This window comes from Callithrix jacchus, chromosome 14 (assembly GCF_049354715.1).
Source record: "Callithrix jacchus isolate 240 chromosome 14, calJac240_pri, whole genome shotgun sequence".
Taxonomy (NCBI): domain Eukaryota; kingdom Metazoa; phylum Chordata; class Mammalia; order Primates; family Cebidae; genus Callithrix; species Callithrix jacchus.
This window is the reverse complement of record NC_133515.1, coordinates 72,429,639-72,447,251: the sequence shown is the minus strand read 5'-3', so window position 1 is coordinate 72,447,251 and position 17,613 is coordinate 72,429,639. Positions and strand designations below refer to the sequence as shown.

Below are 17,613 nucleotides of genomic sequence, written 5' to 3'. Positions count from 1 at the left end.
AGTGTGTTTTACAGGGTTTCATCATTCAGTTCCAAATATTTGGTACCTTTCACTGTCTCCTTTTTCAATGCATCAATTATTAAGAAGTGAGGCTTTTAGTTTACAAACATAGTGTGATTTCTGGGCTTTCCCTTTATTATTGGTTCCTAATTTTATGGCACTGTGATAAGAAACACTCCATGTGATAAAATTTCTTTAATATTTGTAACTCTTTTTTTTTTCACAATAATTTATTTATTGAGAGACTCCTCTCCACCCTTGCAGTCTCTAGGTCACTTTTTGCGCTTGTAGATTTTGCGCGCAAGCCCCAGAAAGATAGTTGGGGGCAGGGGCGCTGCGTACTGTTCAATCAGAGCCATAATGTGGTTGTAACTGTCTTCCTCATACTTCGAGAACACAGCTGGCAGATCCAGCTCCTCATATAATGCCTTCACTCTGGCCACCTTCTCAGCCTCCTTCTGCCTGTAATTTTCCTTCAGGATCTGGCGCTGTTCCGGAGTGGACCGTTGCAGACACTGGACCACCAGCCAGCTGCATTTGTTGTCCTGGATGTCAGTGTCAACTTTGCCAGTCACACTGGGGTCCCCAAAGAGGTCAAGGTAATCATCCTGAATCTGAAAGAACTCTCCCATCACCCGCAGGATCTTCTTGGCATTGGCATGCTCCTTCTCGCCATCAATTCCTGCCATTACATGGCTGCAGCTACAGGAAGGTAGAAGGAGTAGAAAGCCGTCTTGTACTTGACAATGGATTTGTACCTCTTTTCAGTGAATCTGTCGAGATCCACATTGTCCTGAGGGGCTGTGATGAGGTCCAGGGTCTGCCCAATCTCAGTCTGATAGGAACTCTGCAGGAAGAGCTCAATCAGGTTCAGGTAATAGGGCTGCTCCCAGCAGTAGAGCTTCAGCAGGCGGTAGACACATGCTTCCAGAAGGACAGCGTCACTGATGGCATCCAGACCCACACCTGGCTTCTGATACCAGCAGATCTGTCCCTGGCAGGTGAGGGATGAATCCATGATGTCATCTGTCACCAGGAAGAAAGCTTGCAGCAGTTCCACACACCAGCCCACAGTCAGGGCCTGCTGGAGACTATCAGCATCCTGTTTCCTTGGCTCCGCCAGCTCCCGGAACGCTACTAACACCGTCAAACCCCGGTGACACTTGCCTCCAATGGCGTTGTACTCCAGGACCTCCTTGAGCCGGGCAATAGCATCTCCTGTCTCTGGGTGCCCCATCTTATCCTCAGTCAGCACCCTAACGATCTGGGAGAAGTGCTGAACGAAATCCTGCTTTTCTTGGGCATAAACATCTCCATTCATTCTGAGGGAGGAGCAAAGGGCTCTGTTCCTGGTTGCAGGTTCCTGCTCAGTCTGTAACTCTTTTTTAAAAAAAAAATCTAACTTGGATCAGAGAGTGGTCCACTGTTTAAAAAAATACTTTACATGCATGCTTGATAAGAATTCATATTCTCTATTTGTTGGGTATATGCTTCTATACAAACCTACCAGACCACATTTGTCAGTTCTCTTGTTCAAGTCATTAACATCATTGTTTTTATCTGCTTTTCTTTTTTTTGAGACAAAGTCTCACTCTGTCACCCAGGCTGGAGTACAGTGGTGCTCATGGCTCACTGCAGTTTCAACCTCTTGAGCTCAAGTGATCCTCCCACTTCAGCCTCCTGAGTAACTTGGACTACAGGTGTGCACCACTACACCTGGCTAATATTTTTAGAGGTGGGGGTTTTACCATGTTGCCCAGGCTGGTCTCAAACTGCTGGACTCAAGTTGCCCAGGCTGGTCACGAACTACTGGACTCAAGTGTTCCTCCCACCTGAGTGAAAGCAACAACAGCCTATCTGGAGTGACTGCTGCCATCGCACTCACTGCAGTAGGAGGCGCGTGGCCAGGGCTGCACACTGTGTAGAGCCAGAGAGAAGTGGGAGCCCGGCCCCTTCTGAGTTGGTGGGGTGGGCGCTCCCCAGGTGCAGCTGCAGCCATCCTAGTCGTTGCTGTGGGTACAGGCCTCCCGCTCCTTCTGGCAGCCCTGCCTGGAGGGCAGCTATAGCTGCCCAAATCAACTGCTGTCCTGGGCCTCCCTGTGCTCTTGTGGGGGAGAGGGGGCAGGAACAAGCAGGAACCCTGCCCTCCCTGGTGCAACTTCAGACCTGGGCCTCCATGGAGCAGGCAGAAACACCACCCCCCTGCCCAGGGGCAGCTGCAGCCACTCAAACCGTGGCTGTGGATCAAGGCATCCCTGCACTCTTGGGGGGCTCAAAAGGCCCACCTGACCTTGCAGGCTGGGAAATGCCTGCTCTCACTGCCTGGCTTCTCCCTGCTTTTGGTGCCTGTGCCAATCTCAGAGCTAACTAAGTTGGGGCCAAGACAGCCAGAAGAGCACATGCTCAGGGAAGTGGTGATATGCCAGCCTCCTGCCACCTTGGCCCCCTCTGGATTTCTGGTTCCCATGAGCATGAGAGGGAAGTCAAGTGGGGGCTGAGGGCAGCTCAGCACTGGCTTTCAGAAGCCCCTTGGCAGTAACAGTCTGGGCACCATGAACAGCAAAGGGAGGCAGACAGGCTCCTGGGTGGAAGAGGGAGGGTCCCCCATGAGGCCCCAACACTGGGGCTGGGCTGCCTGTACTGCAAACCAGAGTAGGAACTTGTGGTGCCTTTTCTGGGTCCGCTCATGGCCGCGCATGAAGCAACTGGTATGCAGTTCCTCCCCTCTGAGATGCATAAAAGTCCAGGCTCAGCCAGAGCTGGGCAAACCTCAGGATGACCAGATGCAGAGAGGAGCTACCCACTCCAGGCCCTCCTCTTTGCTCAGAGCTGCAGAGATGTTGAGACAACCTACCTGCAGAGAGGAGCTTTCCACCCCAGGGTCTCCACTTTGCTAGGAGCTAAACATCTGTTGGGATACTCGGCTGTGGAAAGGAGCTGCCCCCTGTGGTAGATTGAGCTGTTCTAGCACTTAATAAAACTCCTCTTCATCTTGCTCACCCTCCACTTATCTGTGTACCTTATTCTTCCTGGTCATAGGACAAGAACTCAGGACCACGGAATGGCAGGGCTAAAAGAGCTGTAACACAAACAGGGCTGAAACATGCCCCTTACTCACCATGTTGCAGGTGAAGAGAAGGAGAGAAGAGCTGCAGCCCACGGGGGAGCCCAGACCTGGGAGTTCCTTGAGCCAGGATTGTGACTCCCTCTTTGGGGCCCTGCGGTTCCTGGTGTCTTCAAGCTTCTGAATGCTTGTTCCCTGATTCCAGCCACAGAAGCTGCTTGTAGTGCACCTGGTCCAGCCACAGCCTCACAGAGAGCCAGTGCCTGTGCCTGTGCCAGCACTTGGAGCTGCTCAACCGGCTGCAGCACCCAGCATGACTGACTGTGCAGTGGCCAGACCCCACACTCACTCACACACCCCTTGCTTGACAGGTGTGGGACCCATGTCTGACTTCCTTGATAGGCGTGGGATCCAAGCTGGTAGCATGAGCCAAATGTAGCCTGCCAGGCCAAGAGGGTGAAATGACTCCAGTGGGCCTGAGCAAAACTTGGGGAAAGATACCACTAGCCACAGAGGTTTTCCACTAGAAAAATGACACCTCGGGCGGGTGCAGTGGCTCAAGCCTGTAATCCCAGCACTTTGGGAGGCCGAGGAGGGTGGATCACGAGGTCAAGAGATTGAGACCATCCTGGTCAATATGGTGAAACCCCATCTCTACTAAAAATACAAAAAATTAGCTGGGCACAGTGGTGGGTGCCTGTAATCCCAGCTACTCAGGAGGCTGAGGCAGGAGAATTGCCTGAACCCAGGAGGCAGAGGTTGTGGTGAGCCAAGATAGCACCATTGCACTCCAGCCTGGGTAACAAGAGCAAAACTCTGTCTCAAAAAAAAAAAGAAAGAAAGAAAAATGACACCTCAAATATCCCATAACTGTAGCACTCAAATTGGTCTCCCTCTGTGCTGAAAATACAGGCATGAGCCACCATGCCTGGCGATCTTTTTTTTTTCTTTCTTTTTAAAATTTGTTTCTTTTTCTAACTAGAATAACCAGCTTAGATCTTTTTTTTAATTCAAAATTTTTTCAAATATTTTTAATAGTTAATGCATTCAAAGCCTTTTTTAAGGCTGGGCAAGTTGGCTTATGCCTATATTTCCAGCACTTTGGGAGGCCAAGGCATGAGGATTGCTTGAGGTCAGGAGGTCAAGACCAGCACCGGCAACACAGTGAAACCTGTCTCTACAAAAATGTACAAAAATTAGCAAGGCATGGTGGTGCACACCTGTAGTCCCAGCTACTCGAGAGGCTTAGGTGGAAGGATTGCTTGAGTCCAGGAGGCAGAGGTTGCAGTGAGCCATGACTGTGCACTTCAGCCTGGGTGACAGAGTGTCTGTCTCAAAAAAAAATTTTTTTTTAATTACACAGTGAAAAAGCTTGCTCTCACCCTGTCTCCTTAAACCCAATGCATCCCACTCCCAGGCAACCTCTATTCTCCCCCAGTAATACTTATTTGTCTATAACGTGATTGGCAATTGACTTTTGGAACTCCAGGTCTGCTAGCTAGCCTGCTGCCTACACTCACTGCAGTAATTTCATTAGGCTTGCAGTAATGTGATCACATAATTTATACCACTAAATTTTGGACCCCATTTAGAACTTTTGGGGTTCATAATCAAACATGAATCTGTATTTATTCTCCCACCCCTTTGCCACATAAAAGGTGGCATACTGTATATACGGATGTGTACCTAGCTTTCTCCATTCAATAATATTTCTTGGAGATCTTGCCATAGGTAGATAAGAGCTTCCTACTTCTTTATTGTGGCTACCTAGTGTTCCATTGTTGGATGTCTCAGACATTATTCACTTGGTCACATTTTGGGGGCAAATGAATTATTTACAATATTTTCTATTATATACAATGCACAATGAATAACCTTATACATATATGAATTAGCATGTGTGGGTATATCTGCGGTATAAATGATCAGAAATGGTATTGCTTGATCAAGAGATACATGCATTTGTAATTCTGACAAAAATTGACAAATTGAATTCCAGAGAGGCTGAAACAATTGATATTCCCATCCATTGTTTCCCCCAAAGCTTCACCTATGAAGTATATTATTAAACTTTTGAATTTATGACAATTTGATAGGTAAAAAATGGCACCTCAGTCTAGATTGAAATTTCTTTTCTCTTATTCTGAAAGATGTTGAGTATATTTTCATGTACTTACGGGACTTTATATTTTCTATGTAAAACTGTCTGTTCATATGCTTTGCTCATTTTTCTATTTGGTTGTTGATTCTTATTTAATTGATTTTTGATCATAAGCTCTGGGTTTTTTTAATTACTGTTTTTTTGAGACAGAGTTTCACTCTTGTTGCCCAGGCTGGAGTGCAATGGTGCGATCTCAGCTCATTGCAAACCTCTGCCTCCCAGGTTCAAGTGATTCTCCTGCCTCAGCCTCCCAAATAGCTGGGATTACAGGCATGTGCCACCTCACCCAGCTAATTTTGTATTTTTAGTAGAGATGGGGTTTCTGAATGTTAGTCAGGCTGGTCTCGATCTTCTCACCTCAGGTGATTTGCCCACCTCGGCCTCCCAAAGTGCTGAGATGACAGGCATGAGCCACCATGCCTGGCCTAAAAAATTATTTTTTAAGCTTTTATATATATTAGGGGGCCTGGTCCTTTGGGGTGTAGTTCCAAGTTTTGTTTTTTTTCTAAGCTTTTCATTTGTTTTTTGACTTTGCTTCTTTCTTTCTTTCTGCAAAACTGTACAGCCAAGGTTGGAATGACCACTTCTTTATGCCACAGTTAAGAAGGAATTCTCCTGTTTCCTTCTAGTACTTTTATGGTTTTGTGTTGTACATTTATCTTTAACCTCTAACCACTGGGAGTTTTTCTGGTGTATGCTTTGTGGAAGGCAATTTCTTTTTCCAGATAACTTTCTGATTTTTCAATACAATTTATTAAATAGTCTATCTTTCACTCACCGATTTGAGATAGTCCTCTTAACATATGGGGGTAGGGGAGAGACAGCGGCGGGGTGGAGTAAGGGTGGGTGGGGAGGGATAACATGGGGAGAAATGCCACATACAGTATGCACCTAAAGTTAAATAAATAAATTTTTTAAAAAACATATATTTTCTCATGCATTTTAATCTTTGATTTTCTATTGTTTTATTGACATGTCTATTCATTCATCAATGCTTGACTGTTTTCATTTTTGAGGGCTGAGTGTTTTAAGATCTGGTAGGGCCAGTTCCTGTAAAATTGATCTACTTTTTTTCAGTTTTATCCTCACCATTCTCATTTCTTTTTCCATGGGAATATTAGAATCAGCATATCTAGTTCTAAACAAGTGTCAGCATTTTTGTTGCTCCTACATTTATAAATTAAGTTAGAGAATTTAACTCTTTATGAGGTTGAGTCTTCTGATCCAAGCACGTGCAATGTTCTTCCATTTGTTCAGGTCTCCTTTGTGTCCCTCAGTGCTATTTTTTAAGTTTTCTTCATAAAGGTCATAGGTTTTATATATATATATATATATATATATATATATATATATATATATATATACCTTTTTTTTTTTTGAGAGAGAGAGGAAGCCTTACTCTGTCACCCAGGCTGGAGTGCAGTGGCATGATCTCAGCTCACTGCAACCTCCACCTCTTGGGTTCAAGCAATTCTCATGCCTCAGTCTCCCTTGTAGCTGGAGTTACAGGTGTGCACCATCACTCCCAACAAAGTTTGGTATTTTTAGTAGAGATTGGGTTTTTTCCATGTTGGCTAGGCTGGTCTCGAACTCCTGGCATCAAGTGATCTGCCCGCCTCGGCCTCCCAAAGTGTTGGGACTACAGACATGAGCCACTGAGCCCGACCAGGTCTTATACATTTTTCCTTAAACTGATTCCTAGTTATTTGTACTTGCTGCTACCAATTGGTGCTTGACATTCATTCTTATCTACTTCGCTGTTCCCTACTGCAACACAGGGCTGAAAGGCTAAATAAATAAATAAATCAATCACATTTCCCAGACTATGTGACAGCAAGTTCTGGATATGATTTAGCTTTGATAAATCAAATACATATATACAAGAGCAGGAAGATGGAAAAGATGTGGAGCCCCTTGTCCTCCTGCTGTGGTGGCTGGCAAGCCAGGTTGAAATGATTGCCCCTGGACTCAATATTCCAGTGTCTAATCACTACCTTTGTGGACATGAGAAGATTGTGGTGGCAGCAGCAGTGACAGCTTCCTGACATCTGAATTACAGCTATGATGATATGACTTTGAAATCACTAATCCCACGACAGTCCTCCACTTTATGTATCTTTTTTTTTTTTTCTTGAGATGGAGTTTCACTGTTGCTACCCAGACTGGAGTGCAATGGCATGATCTCAGCTCACTGAAACCTCTGCCTCCTGGGTTCAAGCAATTCTCCTGCCTCAGCCTCCTGAGTAGCTGGGACTACAGGCGTGCACCACCATGCCCAGCTAATTTTTGTATTTTTAGTAGAGATGGGGTTTCAAGGATGGTCTTGATCTCTTGACCTCATGATCCACCTGCCTCGGCCTCCCGAACTGCTGGGATTATAGGCATGAGCCACCACGCCCGGCCTATGTATCTTCTAAAAGTTTATCTAATACTCACATAATACATACTAGCTGCCAGAAACTGTTATAAGCAATTTTTCAAAATTACATATGTGAAGACTTAAATAATTGCAAGTCTGGCAATGATATTGGAAGCAGCTAATTCCCTATCTTCTTTTGTACTTGAAATTCTTGGAGTGATTTGGGTTTCCTGAACCGAACCCTGACTGATTCAGGGTTCTTTAGTGTAACTATTATATACTAAGATTACCTTCTGTCATTATACCTTATGTTTGTGTGTGTAAAAACAGACATCAATTCTTTAGTGTGTTAAAATCTCCCATTATGATTGTAAATTTGTAAAATTCTATTAGGTTTGTTTTATATATTTTATTTTTATTTTTTGAGATGGGGTTTCACTCTTGTTGCCCAGGCTGGAGTGCAATGTGCGATCTGGGCTCACTGCAACCTCTGCCTGTCGGGTTCAAGTGATTCTCTCGACTCAGCCTCCTGAGTAGCTGGGATTACAGGGGCCTACCACCATACCCAGCTAATTTTTGTATTTTTAGTAGAGATGGGGTTTCACCATGTTGGCCAGGCTGGTCTCAAACTCCTGACCTCAGGTGATCCACCTGCCTTGGCCTCCCAAGTGCTGGGATTACAGGTGTGAGCCACCATGCCTGGTCAGGTTTGTTTTATATATTTTAATGGTTTTATTGGATGTAAAGAAATGTATGGTTCTTATTTCTTAGTAGGCTTTCTTTCTGTGAGATAAAATAACCTTTGTGCATATTTCTCCTTAAATGTTATTTGGCCTGATATCATTATTTTATCATTAATATGATACTATTATATTGTTACACCAACTTTATTGATGCTAGTAAATGAGAATTTTGTTTGTTGAGAAAGAAATACATTCATGTGGTTCAAAATTTAAAAGGGTATCAGTGATGTCTTACCTCCCATACCTCACCCCTAACTACCCAGTTTTCTTCCCCACACATCTGAAATACTGTTTTCCATTCTTTTATTTTTAATTACAGTGTCACATTTTTTAGAAGTGTTTCTTTCTTTCTTATTTATTTTTATTTATTTTAGGAATGAAGTCTGTCACCCTCGCTAGAGTGCGTGCAGGCTAGAATGCACTCAGGCTGGAGTGCAGTGGTGCAATCACAGTTCACTGCAGCTTTTAACTCCAGGACTCAACTCCTACATAGTTCACTGCAGCCTTTAACTCCTGGGCTCACACCTTAACCTTCCAAGTAGCTAAGACTACAGGTGTGTGCCACCATGCCTGGGTAGTTTATTTTTATTTTCATTTTTAGAGACGGGGTCTTACTAAATTGCCCAGGTTGGTCTCAAACTCATGGGCTCAAGTAATCCTCCCTCTTCATCCTACTGAGTAGCTGAGATTATGGCCAAGAAGTGTTTCTCATAAATAGTATTTTTAAAATCCAGTCAGAGTCTCTGCTTTTAATAGAGGAATTTAATATATATATATATATATACTAATAGTGATCACAGACATATTTGGATATAGATTTGCCGTCTTGTTTTTTTCTACTTTCTATTCCTTTTTTTTTTTGCATTTTTATCTCTCTTGCCTTCTACCAAACTGATAAAATTTTCTTTATTCCATTTTTCTTCTTCTAATAATTAAGTTATATGCTCTGTTATTCATCTTCTAGTCAGTCATATCACTTACATTTTAAACATTTTATTTTGTATTTGCATTAGTCTGTTCTCATGCTGATAGAAAGAACTGCATAAGATGGGATGATTTAGAAAGGAAAGAAGCTTAATTGACTCACAGTTCTGCAGGAGGGAGGCCTCAAGAAACTTACAATCATGGCGGAAGGGGAAGCAAACACATCCTTCTTCACATGGCAGCAGCAAGTAGAAGTGCCCAGTAGAAGGGGAAAGCCCCTTATAAAACCATCAGATCTTGTGAGAACTCACTGTCATGAAAACAGCATGAGGGTAACCATCCCCATGATTAAATTACCTCCCACCAAGGCCCTCCCATGACACATGGGGATTATGGGAACTATAATTCAAAATGAGAGTTGGGTGGGGACGCAGCCAAACCATATCAGTATTTTTCCAGCAAAGTCTAAAACTAACCAGTATTTCAAGTCTCCTGAACAAAACAATGATCTTAACATTCTTTAGCTTTTTTCTGAAATATCTCCCTTAGTTTTGGCCTAAAATGTAATTATCAGCTTAACTTTAAATACACACACAAAAACTGTTATTAAAATTATTATTTTATTTAAGACTTGTCAACATGTTTTACCAATTTCTCTTTTTCACCTTTTCTTGTGGCATCATGCTCTTTCCTTTTGGATTCATTTTTCTTCTAGCTGAAGCAGTTTTTAGTTGTCCTTTCAGCAAAGGTCTGTTGGTAGTAAGTTCTTTTGGTTCTTGTGTGTGTTACAATATCTCTATTATGTACATACTATTGATAGTTTAGCTGGCATGAAATTCAAAGTTCAAATTCTTTTCCTTCAGTACTCTGAGGGTGTTAGTTCATTGATTTTGGCAATTATTTGTGTTAAAAATAAGCATACTGTTATTCTGATTCTCATTCCTTTGTAGATAAGTCTTTACCTCCTGGTAGCTTTTAAGAGGATTCTCTTTATTTCCAATATTTTGTCATTTCACTGCAATGTTCTAAATGTACTTTCTTTTTTTTTTCTTTTTGTACAATGTGTCTCAGCATTCAGTGGTTTCAACCTGATAATTTGTGTCCTTCTTAAATGCTGAAAAATTCTCAGCTATGCTATTTTCAAATATTGCTGTCTTCACTTTATTGTTTCCTTCTAGGAAACCCTAGTTTACAGAGGCTAAAACATCTCAATCTATCCTCCATGACATCAACTGATTACCTTTTTGTTCTGTACTCTAAGAGTTTTCTTCAGTCCCATCTTCCAATTTACTAATTCTCTCTTCAAATATGTCCAGCCTAGCAGTTTTAAATTTCAACTACTATCTTCTTCACAACTACTTGTTCTTATTTCACTGCCTCCTAATCTTACTTCACTGATACCAGTCCATCTGTTATATCTTTAAATATTTTAGGTGTACTTTTTATTTTAATGTCTTTTGGATGTGCCCATTATCTTGAGATAAATTCTCCTATTTGTTGGATTTGTAGATTTTCCTTGATAGGGCTGAATCTCCTCAAATATTTTGTAATTTATGTTTGAGAGTTTATCGTGGGAATTGTTTCCTTGTGCCCTTTCCTATTAATTTCTGTGGTGCTGTGTTCCAGTCTAAGCAGGTACTGGGATCTGAACTGGGCCCCACATTAGGGCTCAGGGGTGTTGCCCCATTCAGATGGCATGATTCCAGATCATGCACTACCTTATAGTGAGGTCTCATATGTATAGATGTTTCCCTTCCTCCATGGCCATAGACAAGTGTCTTATTTCTGGTTATAACCCTATAGTAATTATGTAATTATATACATAATTATATACTGCTCCAAATAATCACTGCCCTTTCCTATAGGAGGATTGTATTTTCTCATCCCAATAATTTCAGGCTAGATTATATGACTAGCTTTAACTTTAAGAGTCTCATGCTTCCATGATTTTTTCCTCTGAACACAGAATGGCAACATATCCCATAAGAGCATATCCTTCATCCTAGATTCTTAAATGAAGAGGATATGGCACAGAGTTGTACCCAACCTGTAAAAGTTATGTAACATGAACAAGAAATAGACCTTTGTAACTGTAAGGCATTAAGACTTGGAAGTTGTTAGTTACTGCTGCATAACTTAGTCTGAAGTCTGATATAAACTTTAAGCCATCTATATAAAAACACAATTTATGCACTCTAGCCTGGGTGACCGACTAAGACTCTGTCTCAAAAACAAACAAACAAACAAACAAACAAACCAAACCTACCTGGCCATAAAAAATTTGCAGCAACATGGATAAACCTGAAAGAGATTATGTTAAGTGAAATAAGCCAGGCCTAGAAAGGCAAATATTGCATGATCTCACTCATACGTGGAATCTATAATGCTGACCTCATAGAAGTAAAGAGTAGAGGCTGGACACAGTGGCTCATGCCTGTAATCTCTGTATTTTGGGAGGCCAATGCAGGTGGATGACTTGAGGTAAGGAGTTTGAGACTAGCCTGGCCAACATGGTAAAACTCCACCTCTACTTAAAGTACAAAAATTAGCTGAGCATGGTGGCATGCACCTGTAATCCTAGCTGACTGGGAGGCTGAGACACGAGAATCACTTGAACCTAGGAGGTGAAGGTTGAAGTGAGCTGAGATCATGCCACTGCACTCAGCCTGGAGAGGAAGAAAGGCAGGAGGAATGGTGAGAGGTTAATAAATGGGTGCAAAGCTACAGTTAGATAGAAGGAATAAGTTCTGGTGTTCTACTGCATAGCAAAATGACTAGAGTTAACAATAATGTATTGTATATTTCAAAATAACTAGAAGCTAGGTGCAGTTGTGCATGCCTGTTGTTTCAGCTACTTGTGAGGCTAGGCAGGAAGACTGCTCGTGTCCAGAAGTTCCAGGTTAGCCTGAGCAACACAAGATGCAATCTCAAACAAACAAACAAAACACAACCTAAAGACCAGAAGAAAAACAGTGGCAAAGACAAAATAACCAGATTTTGAATGTGCTCATCACAAAGAAATAATAGACATTTAGGCTAGGTGTGGCAACTCATGCCTGTAATCCTTGCACTTTGGAAGGTCAAGACAGGTGGATCGCTTGAGGCCAGGAGTTTGAAATCAGCCTGGTCAAAATGGTGAAACCACATCTCTACTCAAAATACAAAAATTAGGCGGGTGTAGTGGCTGGCACCTGTAATCCCAGCTGCTTAGGAGGCCGAGGCAGGAGAATCACTTGAACCTGGGCAATGGAGGTTGCAGTGAGCCGAGATTGTGCCACTGCTCTCCAGCCTGGGTGACAGAACAAGAGTTCATCTCAAAAAATAATTTTTTTTGCATTTTTATTATTTATCTTTTGTAAGTGTGTCGGTGGGGGTGGAAAGGCTTGGAGACAGGATCTCATTCTGTCCCCTGGGCTGGAGTGCAGAGCATGATTATGGCTTACTGCAGGGGCTTTGACTTCCCACACTCATGTGATGCTCCCACCTCAGCCTCCCAAGTTGCTGAGACCACAGGCACGTGCCAACACACCTGGCTAATTTTTTGTTTTTTTTTTGTAGACACAGGGGTTTTGCTATGTTGCTGAGGCTGGTCTTGAAACCCTGGGCTCAAGTGATCTGCCCAACTCAGCCTCCCAAAGTGCTGGGACTAGAGGTGTGAGCCACCATTTGTGTTTATAGAATAGTATAGAAAATTACATGCTCCCTGTTTTTCTTTGACACAGGCCAGGCTGAGATGGTGGATCACAAGATCAGGAGTTTGAGACCAGCCTGGCCAGCATGGTAAAACCCTGTCTCTACTAAAAAATAAAAAAATTAGCTGGGCACGGTGGCATGCACCTGTAGTCCCAGCTACCCAGGAGGCTGAGGCAGGGGAATCACTTGAACCCAGGAGGCAGAGCTTGCAGTGAGCCGAGATCATGCCATTGCACTGTAGCTTGGGCAACAGGGCGAGATTCCATCTAAAATATAATATAATATAATATAATATAATATAATATAATATAATATAATATAATATAATATAATATGTGTATGTATAGAGAGAGAGACACACACACACACACATATACTAACAAAAAATTCACCATTTTAACTGTTTTTACATGAATAATTAAAGTGGTATTAAGTATATTCACAACGTTGTTTAACTATCACCACTATTTCCCTCTCTTTAATCATCCTGAACAGATACTCTATAGCCATTATACAATAATTCTTCATAAGTGGAATCATACAATATTTGTCCTTTTACATGTCTTATTTCACATATTATGTTTTCAAGGTTCACTCATGTTGTAGCATGTAGAATTTCACTCCATTTTTAGGCTAATATTCTGATGTATAGTTAGACCACATTTTGTTTATCCATTCATCTGTTTATGGACATTTAGGTTGTTTCCACATTTCAGCTGCTGCCACTGTGCTTGACCTAGAGGTCGTCAAATATATACTATTAGAGAAAAAAACACTGCACAACAAATCATAACCAGTGGGCACCTGTTGGGTTCAATCTGGAATGAGGAAAACTTTAACTCTTCATTTTGTTTATTTCTTTATTATTTAAGTTTGTTGCAATAATTTTTATGTAATTTTTAAAACTAGTAAAGAATTTTTAAAATAAATGCTTCCTTTTGATCAAAAGAGAAATGCTCAAGAGAGATAATGAATCATTGCAAATGTGTGGGTGTAGGGTTTTTTGTGGTTAAAAACATGTTTCATAACTTTACCATCTTAACTATTTTTAAGTGTGCACACAAATGTGTTTTTGTAAATTATTAGGAAAAGCCTGGGGAGGCTCCACTGGTAGCCAGCCAGCCACAGAATCACCATAAATGAAGAGTAGTTATTAAAAATTAAAATCACACCACAGGAAGCTGTATATGACCAAATGAGACTCTTGCACATAATACTCACTTTTTCTTCCTTTAATTACCTTAGTCTTCTGTATCAGATTTTATGGCTCATAGTGATTAATGATTATTAGTAATAACAGTCCTTTTTGAACAAAGCTAAAGCTTATCCCAGCAGTGCATTCTCTGAGTCTAAATGTGATTAAGAATGTACTCAATTTCAGCCTCATTTCTGTAGTAAAATGCTACCCTTGTGTAACTGCTCTTAGTTTTTAACTGAAAATGCTACTGTGCTTTTTAGCTGTTCAAACTGTGTAATGTTCCTGACAGGCCCATGGAAGTTCTCATGTACTGCTATTTCCCAGGTGGTTAGAATAAATTTCAAATGGTATTGTTTTTCCTTCTTCCCTCCCCCTCCCTCCCCCTCCTCTCTCTCTCTCTCTCTCTCTCTCTCTCTCTCTCTCTCTCTGTCTCTTTCTCTGTCTCTCTCTCTCTCTCTCTCTCTCTCTCTGTCTCTCTCTCTCTCTCTCTCTCTCGACAGAGTCTCACTCTGTTGCACCCAGGCTGGAGTGCAGTGGCATGATCTTGGCTCACTGCAACCTCTGCCTTCTGGGTTCAAGCAATTCTCCTGCCTCAGCCTCCCAAGTAGCTAGGATTACAGGCGCCTGCCACCATGCCCGGCTAATTTTTGTATTTTTAGTAGAGACAGGGTTTCACTGTTTTGGTCAGGCTGGTCTCGAACTCCTGACCTCAGGTGATCTGCCAGCCTTGGCCTCCCAAAGTGTTGAGATCATAGGTGTGAGCTACCGCGCCTGGCCCTCAAATGGTATTTAATATCCTTGCAAAAGGCTAGACTTAAGGAAGTGGAAACTTTGAATAAAAAGTTTGCTAAACTGGAGCTGGAAAGCCCAACCATAGCACTCAGCTACTCAATATACCTTGCACTTTCAGCCTACTGATTAAAAGTGAGATCACCCACTTATTTCAGGTTCTGGCTTTGTAGACATAACTTTGACAGAAAAAAATAACTATCCAACACAGACAAACAGCAGCAATGAGGAGACAACAGGTCATGTGCATCAGGATGAAATCCCAGAACTGATTTCAAGGCCAGCACTACTAGCAAAATAGCGGAGACTGCCGGTCAGTCTGTAACCAGGGATTTCCACACTCCTATCTGGGTAGTCTACATAAAATGAGGACTCGGCTGGGCGAGGTGGCTCATGCCTGTAATCCCAGCACTTTGGGAGGCCAAGGCAGGTGGATCACCTGAGGTCAGGAGTTCGAGATCAGCCTGGCCAATATGGTGAAATCCCAACTCTACTAAAAATACAAAAATTAGCCAGGTGTGGTGGCAGGTGCCTATAATCCCAGCTATTAGGGAGACTGAGGCAGGAGAATCACTTGAACCTGGAAGGCAGAGGCTGCAGTGAGCCAAGATCGCACCATTTAACTCCAGCCTGGTGACAAGAGCAAAACTCCATTTAAAAAAAAATAAAATAAAAGGCCAGGCGCAGTGGCTCATGCCTGTAATCCCAGCACTTTGGGAGGCCAGGGCAGGTGGATCACGAAGTCAAGAGATTGAGACCATCTTGGCCAGCATGGTGAAACCCCATCTCTTTTAAAAATACAAAAAAAAAAAAAAAAAAAAAAAAAAAAAATCCATCTGAATTCTTTTATCTGGCAAAAAAAAAAAAAAAAGAAAAAATACAAAAAATTAGCTGGGCGTGGTGGTGTGCACTTGTAGTCCCAGCTACCAGCTACTTGAGAGGCTGAGGTAGGAGGATAGCTTGAACCTGGGAGGTGGAGGTTGCAGTGAGCCAAGATTCACACACTGCACTCCAGCCTGACAACAGAGTGAGACTCTGTCTCAAAAAAACAAAACAAAAAATAAAATAAAAGAGGACTCAGTGTTAGAACACCTATGTTTGAATTGTAGCTGAGCTACAAAGAACTAGTGTGCTTTTAGACAAGTTACCTAACTACCCTGAGGCAGTTTCTTCATTTGTAAGGGGGGTTAATTACCTTACAGAATTAATGCAAAGACTACTCAATATCACGTGAGTGAAAGTGCACTGGAGAGGCTAGTCATCATTGCCCTTCCTCAGTCTCCTTGGTACTTGCTTCAAATTCCAACAGCGGGGCCAGGTGAAGTGGCTCACGCCTGTAATCCCAGCACTTTGGGAGGCTGAGGCGGGTGGATCACCTAAGGACAGGAGTTTGAGACCAGCCTGACCAACATGGTGAAACCCCATCTCTAAAAGACAAAATTAGCCAAGCGTGGTGGCACTGGCCTATAATCTCAGCTACTTGGGAGGCTGAGGCAGGAGAACTGCTTGAACCCAGGAGGCAGAGGTTGCAGTGAGCCAAGATGGTGCCATTACCCTCCAGCCTGGGTAACAAGAGTGAAACTCTGTCTCAAAAAAAAAGAAAAAAAAAGATTCCAACAGGGCCAGTACTCACAGTGACAAATCATTCCGACCTCTCCAACAGCCTATCAGTTTAGACAGTTTGACCATTTTAAAAAACTGAACTGACCAATTTTTTCAATCTAAGTCCCAGGTTGTATCCTTAACCCAGACCACCCATTGCTCAAATGCATGTTGTTAGAAACAAAAAGGGCAGCTCTATGAGTAAGAATGAATCACCATAAAATGATACGCTACCACACAAAAATGACTTGATGAGAGTAAAAAATCATGAAACAGTGGTATAAACTGATCTCATTTCTGAGATGTTTTATCCTGATATACAGACATATTCACAGAGAAAAAGCACAAAAGAAAATATGCCAAAATGTTAAAAATGATTACTTGAATTTATGTGTTTATTCAACCTTTACTGAGCAACAAGAATGTGGCCTCTGTGCTAAATGCTGGGGATACAGTAATTAATCACACATATAAGGCTGCTGTTCTGGTAAAGCATTTATAATTCAGAAGTGACAATAATAAAGAAGGATCAATAGAATGAGAGAAGATGAACCTAATCTATTATAGGGGTCAGTCAACAAGGCCCCAAGAAGGGAACATTTAAACTAAGGATAAGCAGGAGTGAGTCAGACAGCAGAGTAAGATCGTAGAAATAGCATGACAGATTACTTTTATTTTCTTCTTTTTGATTATCTATAATTTATTTATTTTTTCTTAATGAACAAGAGTTCTTATTGTTGTGTTGGTAATATCTTCCTACTTTAAGACAGACTATGCTTTCCGATCATACCAAAGGTTTCAGTCAATTTCTCAGTGTTTATTTGGGGCCAGCTGTGGGTCCCATACTCTCCTAGCCACTAGGAGTTGCAAATGTAGAACAGAGCAAAATATCCCAAAATCTTAGAATTGAGGAAAAAACCTTAGAAAACATCAACAAATTATCTTAGTCAAGAAACAGACCGAGAGAGATCAAGCATTTTATCCAGGACCACAGCACAAGAGCAGTCAGCCCCACACAATGGTCAAATGCTTTGACAAGTTTGTTTTCTGTTTCCTCTTTAAACTACCAATCCAATATGT

At 42.0% G+C, this 17,613-nt stretch overlaps 1 pseudogene; it reads right to left on the bottom strand.

Moving 5' to 3' along the window:
• Positions 1–211: 211 nt before the first annotated feature.
• LOC128929640 (farnesyl pyrophosphate synthase pseudogene) lies at positions 212–6,084 on the bottom strand (annotated as a pseudogene).
• Between the last annotated feature and the right edge of the window lie 11,529 nt (positions 6,085–17,613).